This window comes from Cupressus sempervirens, chromosome 9 (genome assembly GCF_028749045.1).
Source record: "Cupressus sempervirens isolate cs-2001-9-10 chromosome 9, ASM2874904v1, whole genome shotgun sequence".
In the NCBI taxonomy this organism is placed as follows: Eukaryota; Viridiplantae; Streptophyta; class Pinopsida; order Cupressales; family Cupressaceae; genus Cupressus; species Cupressus sempervirens.
Genome location: NC_143126.1, coordinates 576,570,052 through 576,586,719, shown reverse-complemented (window position 1 = coordinate 576,586,719; position 16,668 = coordinate 576,570,052). Strand labels below are relative to the sequence as shown.

General features: G+C 37.8%; 1 protein-coding gene across 3 annotated transcripts in view; it reads right to left on the bottom strand.

The window, feature by feature from the left end:
• Positions 1–16,668, bottom strand: part of EMB1895 (ARM repeat superfamily protein) — a 234,797-nt gene that overhangs the window by 38,040 nt on the left and 180,089 nt on the right. The gene's annotated exons all lie outside the window — the stretch shown is intronic.

Genomic DNA, 16,668 nt, shown 5'->3' with positions numbered 1-16,668 from the left:
TTGCCCCTCACATTCAAAATATTTTCAACAAAGTCAATCAAAAGGGTTTTCTGACAAGTTGGACTACTAGCGTAATTATACCTATCCATAAGAGTGCAAATACCAATAATCCCTCTAACTACCGTACAATCATGGTGAACCCACTTCTTGGTAAACTATTTGGGGGCATGATAGAGCGCATAATCAATAGTTGGGTAGAAAGAAAAGAGAAGAGAGCAACAGGGCAGGCTAGTTTCAGACCAAAATATTCCACCATCGACCACTGCATCACTCTTAGACACCTCACTGAGAAAGTTTGGGATATTAAAGGCAAAGAGGTTTTTGCTGTTTTGTTGATTTCAAAAAAGCTTTTGACACAATTCCTAGAGAGAAACTTTGGAAACGTATGGAGGACCTCAAAGTGCCAAATGAGCTTAGAGCCGCTGTTCATAGGCTCTATGAGCAAGTTAGAGCTAGAATCAACACTAAAGATGGCATATCCAAATGGTTTGGCAGTCACAGTGGTGTAAAACAAGGCTGTCCTCTATCGCCTACTCTATTTGGCTTATATATTGACAAGTTGGAGGACTAGAAGAACAAAACTCTGGGAGGGGGAGTCCAACTTGCTAAGTACGTGGTTAAACTTCTTCTCTATGCAGACGATCTCATTTTAATAGCCCAAACAACCAAGGATCTAAGAGAACAATTGAGAAAATTGGAGGGATTTTGCAAACAAGTTGGGATGCAAGTGAACACTAGCAAGACTAAAATCATGATCTTCTTTCTCAAAAACAAACAACAACAAGCTGATTTCCATTTACAAGGAAATACTCTAGAGATCGTGGAAGAATACAAGTACTTGGGCATAGACTTTATGCAACAAACTCAACTGGGAAACTTGTAGAGCCAAGCGGATACCAGGAGGATGAAGGGCGTCCTTTCTACTGCAAAACTGCTGTAGACAAGCATAACTTTGGGATTGGAACACCAAAAAAACTCTTTTTGGGCTAATAGTCACTCTAGTTGTGCTATATGGTTATGAGGTTTGGGAAGGCAGCCTATCCAACCAAAAATGGCAGCAGATAGAAAGAATACAAAAACACCTCATCATTACTACTCTTAAAGTCAAATCAACCATACCTTATGAGATCCTCTTAGCCGAAGCAGGGATGTTCCTAATGGAAGGCTCCATGATTATTTGTTTGTTAAATTATTTAAGAACGCTCAACGTTGGCCCAAGATTGTGGTCAAAGAGAGAGTAGATCAGAGAAAGAAAACATGGATGAAGCAGAAAGAAAATTGGTTAAATAAGTGGGATATTGACATCATAGAACACCTCAACACAAACAAAGGGATAAAAAGTTTTGTGCTGTGAAAATTTGAAACTACCATGTGGACAAAACAACTGGGGAAGAAAAAGACAAATTACATCAAAGAGTTCAACCCCATGTGGTGTCATGACATTAAAGACTACTTACAGGTGTACATGAAAGGTAAAAATAGGCTGCTAATAGCACAGTTAAGAATGGGATCCCATCATCTGCAATGTGAGAGAGGTAGATGGACGGTACCCAAGAAGGCATGGGAAGAAAGAAAATGCATCTTTTGTAGCAAAGGATGTGTTGAAGCGGAATGGCACTATATCTATGAATGCACTGCATACCAAGATATCTGAGATCAATTTCAGGATAGTTTGAAGGAGGACCATCTACACCAGCTCTTTGCAAGAACCAATCTACACAATACAGCTAGTCTTTTCAGGCAGATGCATAACAAGTGGGATAAACTTGAAAAGAACATGCATGTGGTCCCATAGGCTGGTTGGCCTCATGGACGCTATTAAAATACCTTCATTCATTCATTCATTATCAGAAATGACAGTTGAAGGAATACCAAATCGAGAAATAATATTCTGAAGAATAAAATCAAATAACTTTTGTTGTAGTAGATCAAAGTTGAACAACTTAACCCGTTTAGTAAAGTAAACCATAGCAATTAAAATGTAGGTATGTCCTTGTGAAGAAGAAGGAGATATAATACCAATCAGATCAAGGCCCCAAACACTAGAAGGCCAAGATGGTAATTGAGTGTGAAGCGCAATGGCAGGAGTGTGAATAAGATTACCATGTTGTTAACACAGCAGACATTTCCTAACAAAGACAAAAGAATCTTGTTCCATTCTATGACAATAATATCCCATTCGTTGTAATTTGTTAACTAATGACTTTCCACCAAAATGTCCACCACAAGATCCAACATGAGCTTCTTGTAAAGCAACCAGTATTTCAGCATGTCCTAGACATCTAAGCAAATGCCCATCGTAAGATCTTTTATACAAAGTATCAGCCAAGTTAATATAGCAAACAACCAATTTCAGATACAAACACAAGAATTTTGAGAGGAAGATGCAGTGAATGTTCCATCTTTCAAATACTGGAAGATATTAGCAAACCATTCATCTTGACTCAAGGTACAACACTGATTTAAAGTAAAATTTCAACCAGAATAGTAGGTTCCAAGAGAGTGTGAATAGTAAATTGAAAATCTTTGTCATCATCAAGACATATGAGAGATTCCACACTAGCATATGCATGTCTATTATCTTTGCGAGAAACTAACTGGATATTGTAATATATAAATTGGTTGAGTAACAACAAAGCTAGTTCCCGATATTTTGTCATGTTGCCATTCTTAGCTTGATATAAACCATTTATTCATTGTACAATCAATTGACAATCACCAAAGATATTCAATTTCATAATTTGAAGGGATAAAGCCGCTAGTAGTCTAGCAATAAGGGCTTCATATTCTACAAATATTGTTTGTGCATGAGAATGTAAGTTTATACGAAATAGGAATTGGTTTTTTAGAAGGTGGAACAAGTATCACACCTGCTCAAGTGCCAGTTTTGCATCTAGAACCATCAAAATACATTTCCCAAACTTCATCCTTATCTATAAATAATATTTCTGCATCAGGAAACTCAACCATAGTGATAATTGTTTGTGAAGGAGCCTCAGCCAAATGATCAATTAAGGATTGACCTTTAATAGATTTGTGAGATATAAACTTCACGTCAAACTCTGTCAAAATCACAACCTATTTTGCCAATTGCCCTAATAAGTCTATCTTAGCAAAAAGATGTTTTAAAGGATCAAATTTTACCATCACGTTGACTTCTGCTTTAAGAAGACAATGTTGAGGTTTTTGACATGCAAAAACTAAAGCTAGACATTGATTCTCAACTTCTATTATGCCTCATAATTGATCAAGGTACGACAAATGTAATAGATGTGATGTTCTTAACCATCGTTGTCATGTTAAATAAGAACTGCACTTAATGCATTGAAAGAAGAAGATGTGTATAAATAGAAAGGTTTATCAGGTTGTGCAGGCTTCAAGACTGGAGGATTAGTAAGATAATCCTTAAATTGTTAAAATGTTTGTTGACATTCATCATTCCAAGAGAAAATAGAATCTTTCTTGAGCAAGGATGTGAATGGAATAGTTCTATCAGCCAGCTTTGAAATAAATTGTCGCATAGCTTGTATCTTTCCTTTTAGGCTGCGAAGCTGTAGTATGTTCCTTGGTGGAGGTATATTAACAATAGCTTCTATCTTTTCATTATCGACTTCACTACCACGATTAGAGATTATAAATCCTAGTAGTTATTCCAGTGTCAACTCCAAAGGTACACTTACAATGACTCAATCGCATATTATAACTTCTTATCCGTTCAAAGATTTTTTGCAAGATAACCACATGTTCATTATGCTTAATTGATTTAGCAAGAATGTCATCAACATGATCTTCAAGAATCTTATGTATGTAGTCATGAAATATAAGTCATAGCATGTTGATAGGTTGCACCTGCACTCTTTAATCCAAAAGGCATCATAGCCCAACAAAAAGGTTCCCCAAGATGTTATAAACACAGTCTTATATAGATCTTCAAGAGAATTAAAAATCTGATTATAACCAGGAAATCCATCCATTAAAGATAGCAAAGAATGTCCAGCAGTTAAATCTACTATCATGTCAAGGTTAGGCAAAGGAAAATCATTTTTCAAAGAAGCTTTATTCAATTCTTGAAAGTCTGTGCACATACGAATCTTATTTTCTCCCTTAGAGACAGCAACAATATTGGGTATCTAAGGAGAATAGTCAATCAAGCAAATGAAGCCAACATCCAGTGATTTTTCAATTTCTGCTTTAACTAAAAGAGCCATACTTGGATTCATCTTTCAAATTTTCCTATTTGATAGGCTTATAATTAGGTTCAAGAACAAAGTCATGTCACAATCTTCAGATCTATACTAGGCATATCAGCCTAAGACCATTCAAAAATATCTTTAAATTCTTTCAGTAAGTTACTCAATTCTGCCTGTTCATCAGGAGTCAAGCATTGTCCAATTTGAATCAGTTTTTCAAAATCCCTAGATTCTATTGAACATCAATAGTTTCTGTTATCAGCAAATTACTTTTCATAGGGTCCTTAAGAGAACGGTTTTATCATATGAGTTCTCATAATTCATGTTATCTCCAAAATAACCATCACTATTTAAGCAATATGACCTTCGCTTTTTATGATGAAACAAAGGAAGATTATCATAGACTCCTAGAAAATCCATCAGAGCTTGATTGTCAGCAAAAAGGTCCATTTTTGTTGTTTTCTCAAAATCCAAAAGATCGTGATTAATCAGCTTAAGAGATTCACTACAAATGTGATTAACGTGCGAAGGGAACAGTGAAGGTTGTTTATAAGGATTAAATCCCAATCCATAGGTATATTTCGGGAAAGCCACTATCCAAAGGGACTTCTATTCCTTGTTCAGATTTTCCACAACCTTTCCCATTAAATTCACATTTCATTAGCAAACTATATCGAATACCATAATAGTCAGCCATGTTTTCAGTAGTAAATGGTGCTTCATAAGTCTGTATATCATAACATTCAGTCTCAATACTTCCCATAGTTTCTTTGGTAGAAGCATGTGTTAGCCGACTGGATGGTTTCGGCGGTATTTTGTATTCTGTAGCCAACGGACCGGCGGTGTTTCTGTATTCTGTAGCCGACGGTTCGGCGGTGTTTCTATATTCTGTAACCGACAGTCCGGCGGTGTTTCTGTATTTTGTAGCCGACGGTCCGGCGGTGTTTCTGTATTCTGTAGCCGACGGCCCGGCGGTGTTTCGGTATTCCGTAGCTGACGGTTCGGCGGTAAATAGTTTGTAACGGATAGAATAATTGTGGCCGACAGACTCCTTCGGGAAGGTTCGGCAGTAGTATTTATATCCCGTCTGGGATCATTGTAAAGCATAATTCATCTACTATTGCGAATATAATTCGGTTGTTCGTGTTCATTGTCTATATGCGTTGATTTCTTTACCTGTATAGTAAACAACATGCATGAATGTATTTTTCAATTCACCTATAAGCAAAGAGAATGTCTTGTTTTCAAGTTCATCTTGTTTTTTCATAAAGGATAAATTCGATACCTTGTATTCTCCAATAAATGTAGGATAAATATCCAAAGTGCCCCAATCATCCTCAGGAAGAGAAGAAGGGTTTCCAGCTTAATATTGTTCTTCCTTAGTTTTCTATTTTCATGAATTCTCATGTAGAAGATGTTTGAGCATATTCAGCATTTAAGCAAGGATTAGGCCCATCATCCGCATACAAGGTATACATGAGATTATTATGAACAAAATGCACCTTTTTTTGGAGTGTAGAAGGAATCGCATGCATAGCGTGTAGCCAAGGTCTCCCTAAGAGTAAGTTATAGTTCAAAGGATCAAGCATAACGTGCATCGAAGTCTCCAAGATAAGAGGATCAACCTTGATGGGCAATGTTATAATTCCCAATGTATATTTAGCAATGTTATCAAATCCACGAAAATGCACATAATTAGGTTGAATAGTTGAAAGATCAGCTTGTATACCTTTTAACATGTCTATGTTACAAACATTCAAGCCTAAACCATTATCAATTAAGGTGTAACTGACACAGCGACAAAAAGAGCATCATATGTGTTCTAAATTTCTATAGGAGGGAGGTCATCTTCAGTAAAGACAATAGAAGGATGAAATGACACCGTATACATACAATCCAAGAAAGAAGTAGGAGTATCCAGATTAGGCGATGGAACTGCAAGAGTAGATAAACCCTTCTATAAAACCTCATGGTAAGTAGGTGAAGTTTGCAATAATTCCTTGAAAGAGACTTTACCAGGAGTAGCACGAAATTGCTCCACCAAATTATAATATTTAAAAGAACCATTTTGTAATTGAGGTGCTTGAGGAAGCAGAGTTGAGAAGGTAGCAAAGAAGCAGGAATAGTAGATTGAGGATTATTCCAGATGTGATAAGCATGAGCCATAGAATCTTGATTTATGAAGTAGTACAAAGTTTTCGTTGGTTTACCCTTAACAATAAGTTTAGGACAATCTCCAACTGTCATCAAAGGCTTTTCATAGCATACAAAAGGCACGTCAATAGAACAAACAGTTATAGAAAAGGGCAACCATGCACGCAACTTATCATAGAAAGTGCTAAAAGGTTCAGAAGGGTGAGAAGGTAGATCTTGTGATTTCACCTAAAACATCTCCTCATCACCAGATGGCTCATTTCTAAAGCTATCATCAAAGTACTCATGAAAGAAGTCAAACATTTTGAATGAAAACTATATGCAATGCAAAAAAAACTATATTTTTGGAATGCAAAAGCACATGCAATATGAGATCTAACACCAATATCACAAGTGGAAATGTCGTAGTTTGGATTCACCAAAAATGTGTCGAGGGAAATGTAAATCAAGGAAAGTAGCCTAAGTTTAGCACACAACCACACACACCTCAAAACAATGGAGTCCAAGGAAATAGATTCTTTCTAGCCAACCCTCAAAGGTGCCAAAACTTAGAAGGTTAATGAAATCCAAGGGATAAAGGAACATCAACTTAAGCTAAGATCTAATGATTATGAAGGAAGGAAAAGAATGACACTTGCCCTTGAGATTTAAACTAGTTATTTTAAATATAAGATACAAAATTTAAAGTAGATGAGTTAAAATCAAATGTCAAATTGACAAAGAGGAATTAAGGTACTTATCTCAAGATTTTGAATCTTAGTTTCTGAGTGTCGTGTTATCGTTACAAGTCAACAGAACCACTTTACACTTGAAATTGAGACACGTGCTAAACCCAGAAATCTTAAGGTGATCTGTTAGGGGAAAACTGGAGCATTAGGGACGAATTGGTGCATTAAGGGTGCAGTGTGCCCCCTGATGAAACATGTTCGTCACTGTTTTTGATCTCACACTTTTGCTAAATGATGAAAAGGGTACTCCAAGCTGCAATTGTTTTTCCTTTCTGAGATCTGTTGATATCTGAATTGTGGGATGTTGGGTGGCTATGTAGGGGTTCGCCTTAGTCAACTCCTTATTTTGGTGGTTTCCTCCTCCACGGATAGCTGATTTGAAATGTAATGTGTGTGGTGCTAGTGTATGACCTTTGAATACGTAAATGTAAGGATCCAAATTCTTAGATCCAAAACCCTAGCATGAAGTATTTACTTGAATGTAGATGAAGTAGCATTGCATAGATTTGAGGCAACATAGAAAGCATATCAAACCCTCAAGGATAAAGTACTCTAGGCCATACTCATGATTCATATTTACTACATGATTGAATCTTGAATGCTTGGCTTGACGAGCAAGATGAAGAACTCTCTTGCTTCAAAGGATGTTTCCAAGCCTCCTTGCAAATGTGCTAAGACAAATTGGGATGCTCACAATGGCTTGTCCACATGAGAACACTTGCTTGATTGTAAGTATGCTTTCTTGCTTGATAGTCCACATGCATATGATGTATCCTTGTGTTACGCCAAATGAAGCAATTGAGGGTGTTTATATAGGATTTGCATTAATTTCCTTCCGCAAGTCGGCTGCCCTCAAAGACCTAATTCTAGACCAAACCCCAAGAGTTTTATAGCTGTCGGGACCCAAAATGGGACCAAATTAGGGGCGCAATGTGCCATTGATTATCAGGTCCAGGAGCTCCCAGGATAGACTCAGGACTCCAAAACAAGTTCCAAAATCCAGAAATCAAGTCTAGATTCTAAGGAAAACCCATTTCAAGGTGAAAAGGCAACATGTTGATTGAAGAGAAAGGAAATGGGAGGACCTAGATGAATAGATCCTAACTCAAGTTTTGCATTGTAGAAAAGGAATGTCGAGAACTTATTAGGTCCTACCTAGATCCCATTTAAGAGAAGGATAGGTGAGACAATTAAATGCAATTTTACATGTTAAATTATATTGAATAGGTGATAAATGGTCATAAATTGAAGTGCTTCCAATTTAGGATGGTACATTTAGCCCCCACTTTAACTAGATATGATACTACGTGAATATGCGAGCTAAAGTAAAAAAAACTTTTTAAAGGAAAAAGGATATAGCAAAGTCCTATAGAACACGTATTAGTGGAAACCAAATCACCTAGATCCTACAAAGAATGATTATGTGAGGTTTATAGGTATCCACATGCAATGTGCCCCTAATTATCACATGCAAAAGCTCTCGAGACAATCTCAGGACTCCAAAACACATCCGAGAATCCAAAAATCAAGTCTAGATTTCGGGGAAATCCCATTTTGGTGTGAAAAGGTATTATGTTGATTGAAGATACGTTGTAGAAAAGGAATAGCTAGGACTTGTTAGGTCCTAACTTCCCATTTAAGAGGAACATCGGTGAGAGACATAAATGCAATTTTATCATTAAATTATATTGAATAGGTGTCAAACGGTCATAAATTGAAGTGCTTCCAATTTAGGACAGTACACCATTAGTATCAGTGAATCAAAATTTTATACACACACACACCACTTATGCTATATTTTTATATGTAAATATATATACTTGTAATACATAATAGTAATAAATGTAGACATAGCCTCTTTCCTTATCACTCACTAACAACGTTAAGAGGATTGGTTGGTTTTGTTTGGGAGAGATGGAGCAATACCTCACAATCTAGAAGGAAATTGGCAAGATGGGTTAAACACATATATCATGAATCCTTGAGGAAATTAGCCTTGAGGGAGCCTACATGTAGATTGGTTTGCAAATGCCCTAAGGACAAGTAAATCCCCATCCTTCTTAAAGTAATTGATTAGGAGAGAAGCAAGGAATTAGGGCTTTAGTATGTATTATGGATCAATGATTGTTTCTTAAAGTAAATGCATACGAACATATGTTAACCATAAGAAATATGAGGTCTCCTAGTAGAAAACAATACAAAACTAAGTTAAATTGCCATTTCCAAGGGCAACTCTAACCCTAGCTAGGAATTTAAGGGAAAATCAGGTAAAGTTCTATAAAGGACATGTTGCTAGTAGTTATGGCCCAATTTCCTAAAGTTCCTTGTGTTTTGAATGAAAATTGAGCAATTTATGTCAAGCCTGGAAGAAAAATATCATCTACCTTTGGTTTTGAAAAAGGAAGTCTTGTGAAAAATAGTGAATTTGGTCAAGTATTGAAAGGGAATTGATCTTTCAGGGAGAGTAGCAGTGAAATTTTTAGTTTTTTGGATTAACTTGCTATTTTTGAAAAATTCCACCTATGTCTCTAATTAGCGCCTTAGAGGGGGGATTCTAAGGTGCCAAGGAATTTTTTCCAATTTTTAAAATCCTTCCCCAGAGCTAATTTGCACCCAAGGGCATGGATTCTCCATGTCCAAGGAAATTCACATGACAAGGAAATTCACATGACAAGGAAATTAGCATGACAAGGAAGCTTTTCCACCTTGTCTAATATGCACCCAAGTGAGAGAAAGCAAGAAACAATTAAAATGGCCAAGTGTTGATCAAAACAACATTGTAGAATGCAAAAATGGTTAGGCATAACACATTTCCCTCCCCAAGGTTTTAGTCCACTTGTGGGTGTTGCTTCCAAAGGATGCAAGGTATTTCTCCAAAGTAAAATATTCCTCCCCCGTGCTCAAAGTGTGCCCCTACAAGCTACTTTTCTATGGGCAAGGAATTGCCTCAAGCTGCAAAATTCCTTCACCATGTCTAAAGAGTGCTCTAGAGCACTAATCCTCTATGCATAAGGATTTTCCAAAATCACCAAAATTCCTTCACCTTGCCTAATTGCTGCCCAAGGGCATGGATTTCACTAAGGCAAGGAATTTGTCAAGACTTCCAGAATCCACCTCCTCTGCTAAAGAGCTATCTAGAGCACTAATTATCCTCTGTCATGAATTTTCTTCAAAGATCAAGAATCTCCCGTATTATCCAATTCGCACCCATGGGCATCAATCCTCTAAGCAGAGGAATTATCAAAAACCAAGAATACTTGGCTATGTCTCATATGTGATCAAGGGAACTAAGTCATCACGTTCAAGGAATGTTTTCAAAATGACAAAAATGCTCTTACCCATCTAATGTGTCATAAAGAAAGAAATTGTACGATGTGATTAAAATTTGTATGTGCTAGAATCCCTCCCTTTGTCTAATGTGTACCCAAGGAAAGAATTGAAAGGGATGAATAATTTTCCTACGTGTGGAATCCTCAGCTATGTCTAAAGTGTGTCCAAGACCAAGGTCGATATAGCGAAACATTAACAATATTAAAATTTTCTTAAGTATGGATATCCATGTCCCTATCAAATGTGCACTCAAGATTAAAATTGAACAGAAGATTAGAAATATCAAAATTTACCTAAGTGTTGAAAATCCACTTCAAGACTAATGTCGGACTATGAATTAAAGTGGTGTAATGATGAAGTTAAATGCCCAAATAAGTATTTTTCCAAAAGACAATTAAAATAAAATGACACATATTGATAAATATAAGAGAATTTTTGGCAACTTGTAAGATGGCAACAGATATGTAATGTTCTCGTCATAAAATAAATAAATAATCAAAGTATTGTTTATGGGCCGATTAATTTAGTATATCTCAGACCCATTTTTATTTTAATTGTTTTCATAGGTGTTGTCGTTGGTTGTCGTTGTAAACCCTCAGGAATTCCTTCAAAGGGTATTTAAGCATGGCATGCAAGTAGTAGTTGTTATGCGTTTTGGATTATTTTATTTGTACTATGAATTCCTGTTGGAGTTCTTTGTTGTTCGTCTTTTTGGAAGTGAGAGATCTTCCCTACTTGGCTATCTCAGTTTCAGTGGGCTTCAACCGTCATCCTATTCCGTCCTCTATATCACTTTGCTCGGATTTGGCAAATTGGAGCACCATCTTTGTTTGCAAATATAATTACTATTCAGAGATCAATTGCATATATTTGTGATCTCTCTCTCTCTTGTGTACCAAGTTGTCTATGTTCAATATAAAATATGCAATTCACTACGGCTTGGCATCACCGAATACCATAACATATTTTCCGTCATTGGCGAACTCATCAAACAAACATAATCGTACATTTCCATTTGCTACACTCACCATACAGATCACTCCTATTTACTGTACGGTCACCATTCTAGCACTGTACGACTACCTTCTCGAACCGTACGGCTAATCCTCTCATACACCATACAACCTTTCAACTCAGCTATATCAGACTGCAACTACAACATCACCGTACGACACACACAACCCTACTCACTATACCTGCTAGCCTCCACCATACGGTCTCCTAGACATTACGACATCTTCACTCGCTCTGAACATCAATTTACTACTATACAGTCGTACAACATTACCATACTGCCCATTCTTGCTTGCACCTTACGAACAATGTCCACCCTACACTGTACAAGCTTCTTCAACATACTGTATGCATTGTTTGAACCAATTTCTGGCGATCGCAAGACTCACACTCATACAATCCATTTTCTATAGGGCATTTGGCAATGAAACATTGAAGTGGTATCAGTCATAGATCCTGCTAGCCTATGGACAATGAATAAAAGTTTTACAGCCGGAAAAGAAGGAGATCCCATTCAATTGATAGAATGGTAGATCAAGAACCCACTCTTGCCAAACTCATGGCACTACAAAGGGATCTTTCGAAGAATCAGTCACTGATCCATCACACTCAACGACTTATGGAAGGAACTTTCAAGAAACTGGCAGACAATAAGATTTCTAGGGAACAAAATGGTCATAGTGCCAACTCAGCATCGGATAAGGAAAATCCTCATCCAACACGCTCTAGACCTTCCATTCCTACTTTCCCTCCATGGACAGAGCTACCACATAGAGGAAGGCAACCAACCTTTGAGGAAGTTCAAAAATAGCTGAAAGAAGAATGCAAACTTGCAAGAGGATATATCCTACAAAGATTACACAGAGTTGAGAATGCAATATTCTAGAGACAAAACCGAGGATATATTAATGACGATCTCAGAGGAAAATTGAGTAAAGTAAATTTGTCACCACTTGTCGAATTTGAATCCATATCTGCCCAAGCATGGGTAATGAAGGCCGATATTTACTTCTAGCTTAATCCAATGCCAAAAGAAGCAATTAAATTTGCAACACTCTACTTGGAGGGGGTAATTAAATTTGCAATGAATGGTGGCATCATGACACTGTCACATTGGGACATGACCAAGTAAATACTTATGTAGAATTCACTGAAAGATTGATAGATCGGTTTGATGTTAAAGATCCAAAACTTAATTTTAAAGAGTTGGCACAATTGAGGAAAATTGGATCAGTTAACCAATACATCTCAGAATTTCAAAAACTCTCTATTTTGGTTACAAACATTTCTGAAAGGAGACAGATAGTACTCTTCATGGACGAACTGACGAAACCACAGAGGGGTTGGGTAGAAAGTTTCAATCCTACCACCCTTTTGAAGGCTATAAAAAAGGTGCAAAGCATGGCATCATCATCGACATCATCCTCTGGTGGTTACTCCCACTCCAAATTGCCAATATTTCCAAGGGACAAAGATAGCAAACCTCTCCTAAAGAAGCATTCGTTGGACGAAGCTACCAAACAAGAGCTCTGAAGGATGAAATTATGTTTCAATTGTAAGGAGCTGTGGGAACCTAGACACAGATGCCTTGGTTGTGTCTGATGATGAGGACAATCAGGAAAATCTATCCACAAAGGACGGTCACCCACACAAGGACTCCAAAATGGTTAATTTGAACTATACGGAGAGGATTGCCACATTGGTATGGTGTGGAGGAACCATTGCCCTAGCAAGGAGCTCGAGATGTACAATATTCTGAATATAGGGAACCCTTCAAGGATAGAGGGTTATTGTGATGGTCGATAGCAGAGATACTTTAAACTTCATAAACTCATCTCTGGTAAAAAGAAGAGGTCTAACTACAAATACGCACACAAATTCTAGGTCAAGGTTGTCAAAAGAACACTTTTACCCTAAACACGCCTTGTTCCCCAACTGAGTATCACCATGGCTAATCACATTGCAACGGAGGATTTATTTATAGTGGACCTAGATAATATGGAGATTATTCTGGGCATACAATGGATGGAGACACTAGATGAATACACACAAAGTTTCAAGCGAATGAACTTTAATTTTGTTGTTGATGGAAAGAAGGTTGTTCTCCATGGGATGGCCAATGAGGGACCACAAGAAGTTTTGCCACAGTTGATGGAGGCCATTTCTCGGCATGATGACATTACATGAGTTGCCAATTGTTTTGTTTCGACAGAACCAATAAAAGGACAACGAATACCCCACCGAGATGATGATCTCCAGAATATCTTGAGTACCCATGATATTCAAGATATTCTGGAGATCATAACATTATATTCCGTTGTACTCAAGATATTCTGGAGATCATCATCTCGGTGGGGTGTCCGTTGTCCTTTTATTGGTTCTATCGAAACAAAGCAATTCACAACCATCTTCTGTTGTCCTCTTATTGGTTCTGTCGAAACCCCATCGTGGGTTTGAGCATACCATCGAGTTGGAAGTTGGTGCCAAACCAATTATCACCACGCCATACTGCCACCCCAAAAAATTCAAAGATGAGATCAAGAAGACGATTCAGGAGTTACTCAAGAAAGGATGGATTCGTCCTAGCTCTAGCCCTTTTGCATCATCAGTAGTATTGGTAAAAGAGAAGGATGGGACAATGTACATGTGTTTGGATTACCATGTGTTAAATAAGAAGACAATGAAAAATAGATAACTTATCCCGAGGATCAATGAATTGTTCAATGAGTTGCATGGTGCGGTTTATTTTTTTGAAGTAGATCTTCGTTTTGGATACCATTAGATCTGCATGCAGGAAGAAGATGTGGAGAAGACGGCTTTTCATTGTTTCTAATACCATTATGAGTTCCTGGTCATGTCATTAGGATTAGCGAATGCACCACCTACTTTTCAGTCTTGCATGAATCATATCTACAACAAACAATTTTGTAAGTACTTGCTGGTATTCTTTAATGATATCCTTATTTACACCAAAACTTGGGAAGAACACCTGAGACATTTGAGTTTAGTCCTAGGGATCATGAAGGCCCAGTCCTTGTTCACCAAGCAATCCAAATGTGAATTCAAAATGACAAAAATATTGTACCTAGGGAACGTTGTCAATAAATATGGAGTGCAAGTCCACCAGGAGAAGATTCAAACTATCCTTGATTTCCCCCAACAAAATCACTCTCTGAGTTGCGAGGATTCTTTAGACTGTGTGGTTATTACCGGAGGTTTGTAAAAGGATTCTCTCAACTTAGTGCACCATTAACAAATCTAACTATAGAAAGACTCCTTCCAGCAGAATGAAAATGCACAACACTTTTGATAGCTTAAAAGAAGCAACGAGCACCTATCCGGTTCTCGCCCTACCAAACTTCACTCAACCATTCATTTTGAAGTGTGATGCATACGGAGAGGGCATTGGCATGCTATTGTTGCAAGATAGACACCCTATAGCCTATGAGAGCGGAAGCTTACACAAGCAAAGCGTCTATATTTCATTTATGACAAGAGATGTTAGCCATTGTGCATGCACCAACCAAGTTCCGGCAATACCTAGTGGGTGCCAAGTTTCTTGTCCATACAGATCATAATAGTTAGAGATTTTTTTGGAGCAATGGGATCTAAACAAGAGGCAACAAAAATGGGTAAGTAAGATTCACGCTTTTGTTTTCAACATTGAATATGTGAAGGGAAAGAATAATGTGGTTGTAGATGCTTTGTCAAGAAAACCCGTCATCTACTTACTGTCTTAGATTTCATCAGACTGAAAAAGCACACTTATTGGTGGAATATTCCAAAAACACACTTGCATGTAAGCTAATGGATGGTGAGACTCAAAATGACTGATACAAGGTGGTTGTTGACATCATTTACAATGAGGATCGGATATACTTAGTGTCTGAATCCAAACTAAAGTAGAAAATCTCGAAGGAAATACATGCCTCACCCTTGGTCGGACACCCGGAGTTTCTCAAAACCTATAGACCACTCAGGGAGAGGTTTTCGTGGAAGGGACTTAAAGGTGATATTTTGCAGCACATACGGGAATGTGCAGTTTGCCAACAAAACAAATCCTATCACACTTTACCTGTTGGACTATTGCAACCCTTGCCAATACCAAAGCAGAAGTGGGAAAGTATCTCTATGGCCTTCATCATCGGACTTCTTAAGGTAAATCGAAATGATTGCATCTTTGTGGTGGTTCACAGATTGACGAAGTATACACACTTCTTCGCCATCTCAGATTTCCAAGCCGCATAGGTAGCCAACTTAGTTTCCAAAGAATTTTTTTGTCTGCACGAGTTACCCCAAAACATTGTTAGTGACAGGGATGGTCGATTTCTCAATATTTTCTAGATAGAATTGTTTCAATTTGTGGGAAGAGAATTGTCGCCAAGTAATAGCTACCACCCTCAGACAGACGGGCAGACCGAGATTGTGAACAAGTGTCTATAAGGCTACCTCCGGAACTACGTTTTGGCACAGCAATAGGCATGGGTTAAATGGATGCATGTGGGGGAATACTGTTACAATACAACTAATAACATGTCTATTCAGATGGCACCCTTCAAAGCACTATACGGGTATGGACCCCTTTCATTTATCGACATGGTACTGGGTGACAATTGTGCACCAAGGGCAAGGAATTGGCCTCAGGGAGGGCAAAACTTCCTAAGATTCTTGAAGAACTTACAAAGGGCATAGAATCAACAAAGGATCTACGCTGACAAACATTGAATCGAGAGAAGTTTTGAAGTGGGAGACTTGGTCTATCTCAGGCTCCAGCTGTAAAGGCAACCTCATTGAAGGCAAAAGGAAAAGAAAAATTGAAGCCACATTTTTATGGTTCTTATCATGTAACTATCCGTATCGAAGAAGTTGTCTATGAACTGGAACTTCGAGAACAGAGCCACATCCATAACGTCTTTCACATCCATTGCCTAAAGACAGTCGTGGGACAGAACATCACAATAACCATAGATCTTTCGCCGCTCAATGAAGGGAAGCTAGTGTTAGAATTGACCGAGATCATTGATGTACGAGAGAAGACTCTACGGAACCGTACCCTAAGGGAATACAAGGTACGCTGGAAACACTTCCCGCTAGACAACGCAACTTGGGAAGGTGAACGCATTCTTTAGCATCCGGCATTGCATTTGCTTGAGGACAAGCAAATTTTGGGACGAGAGGACCATATGTTCTCATCATAAAATAAATAAATAATCAAAGCATTGTTTATGGGCCAATTGATTTAGTATATCTCG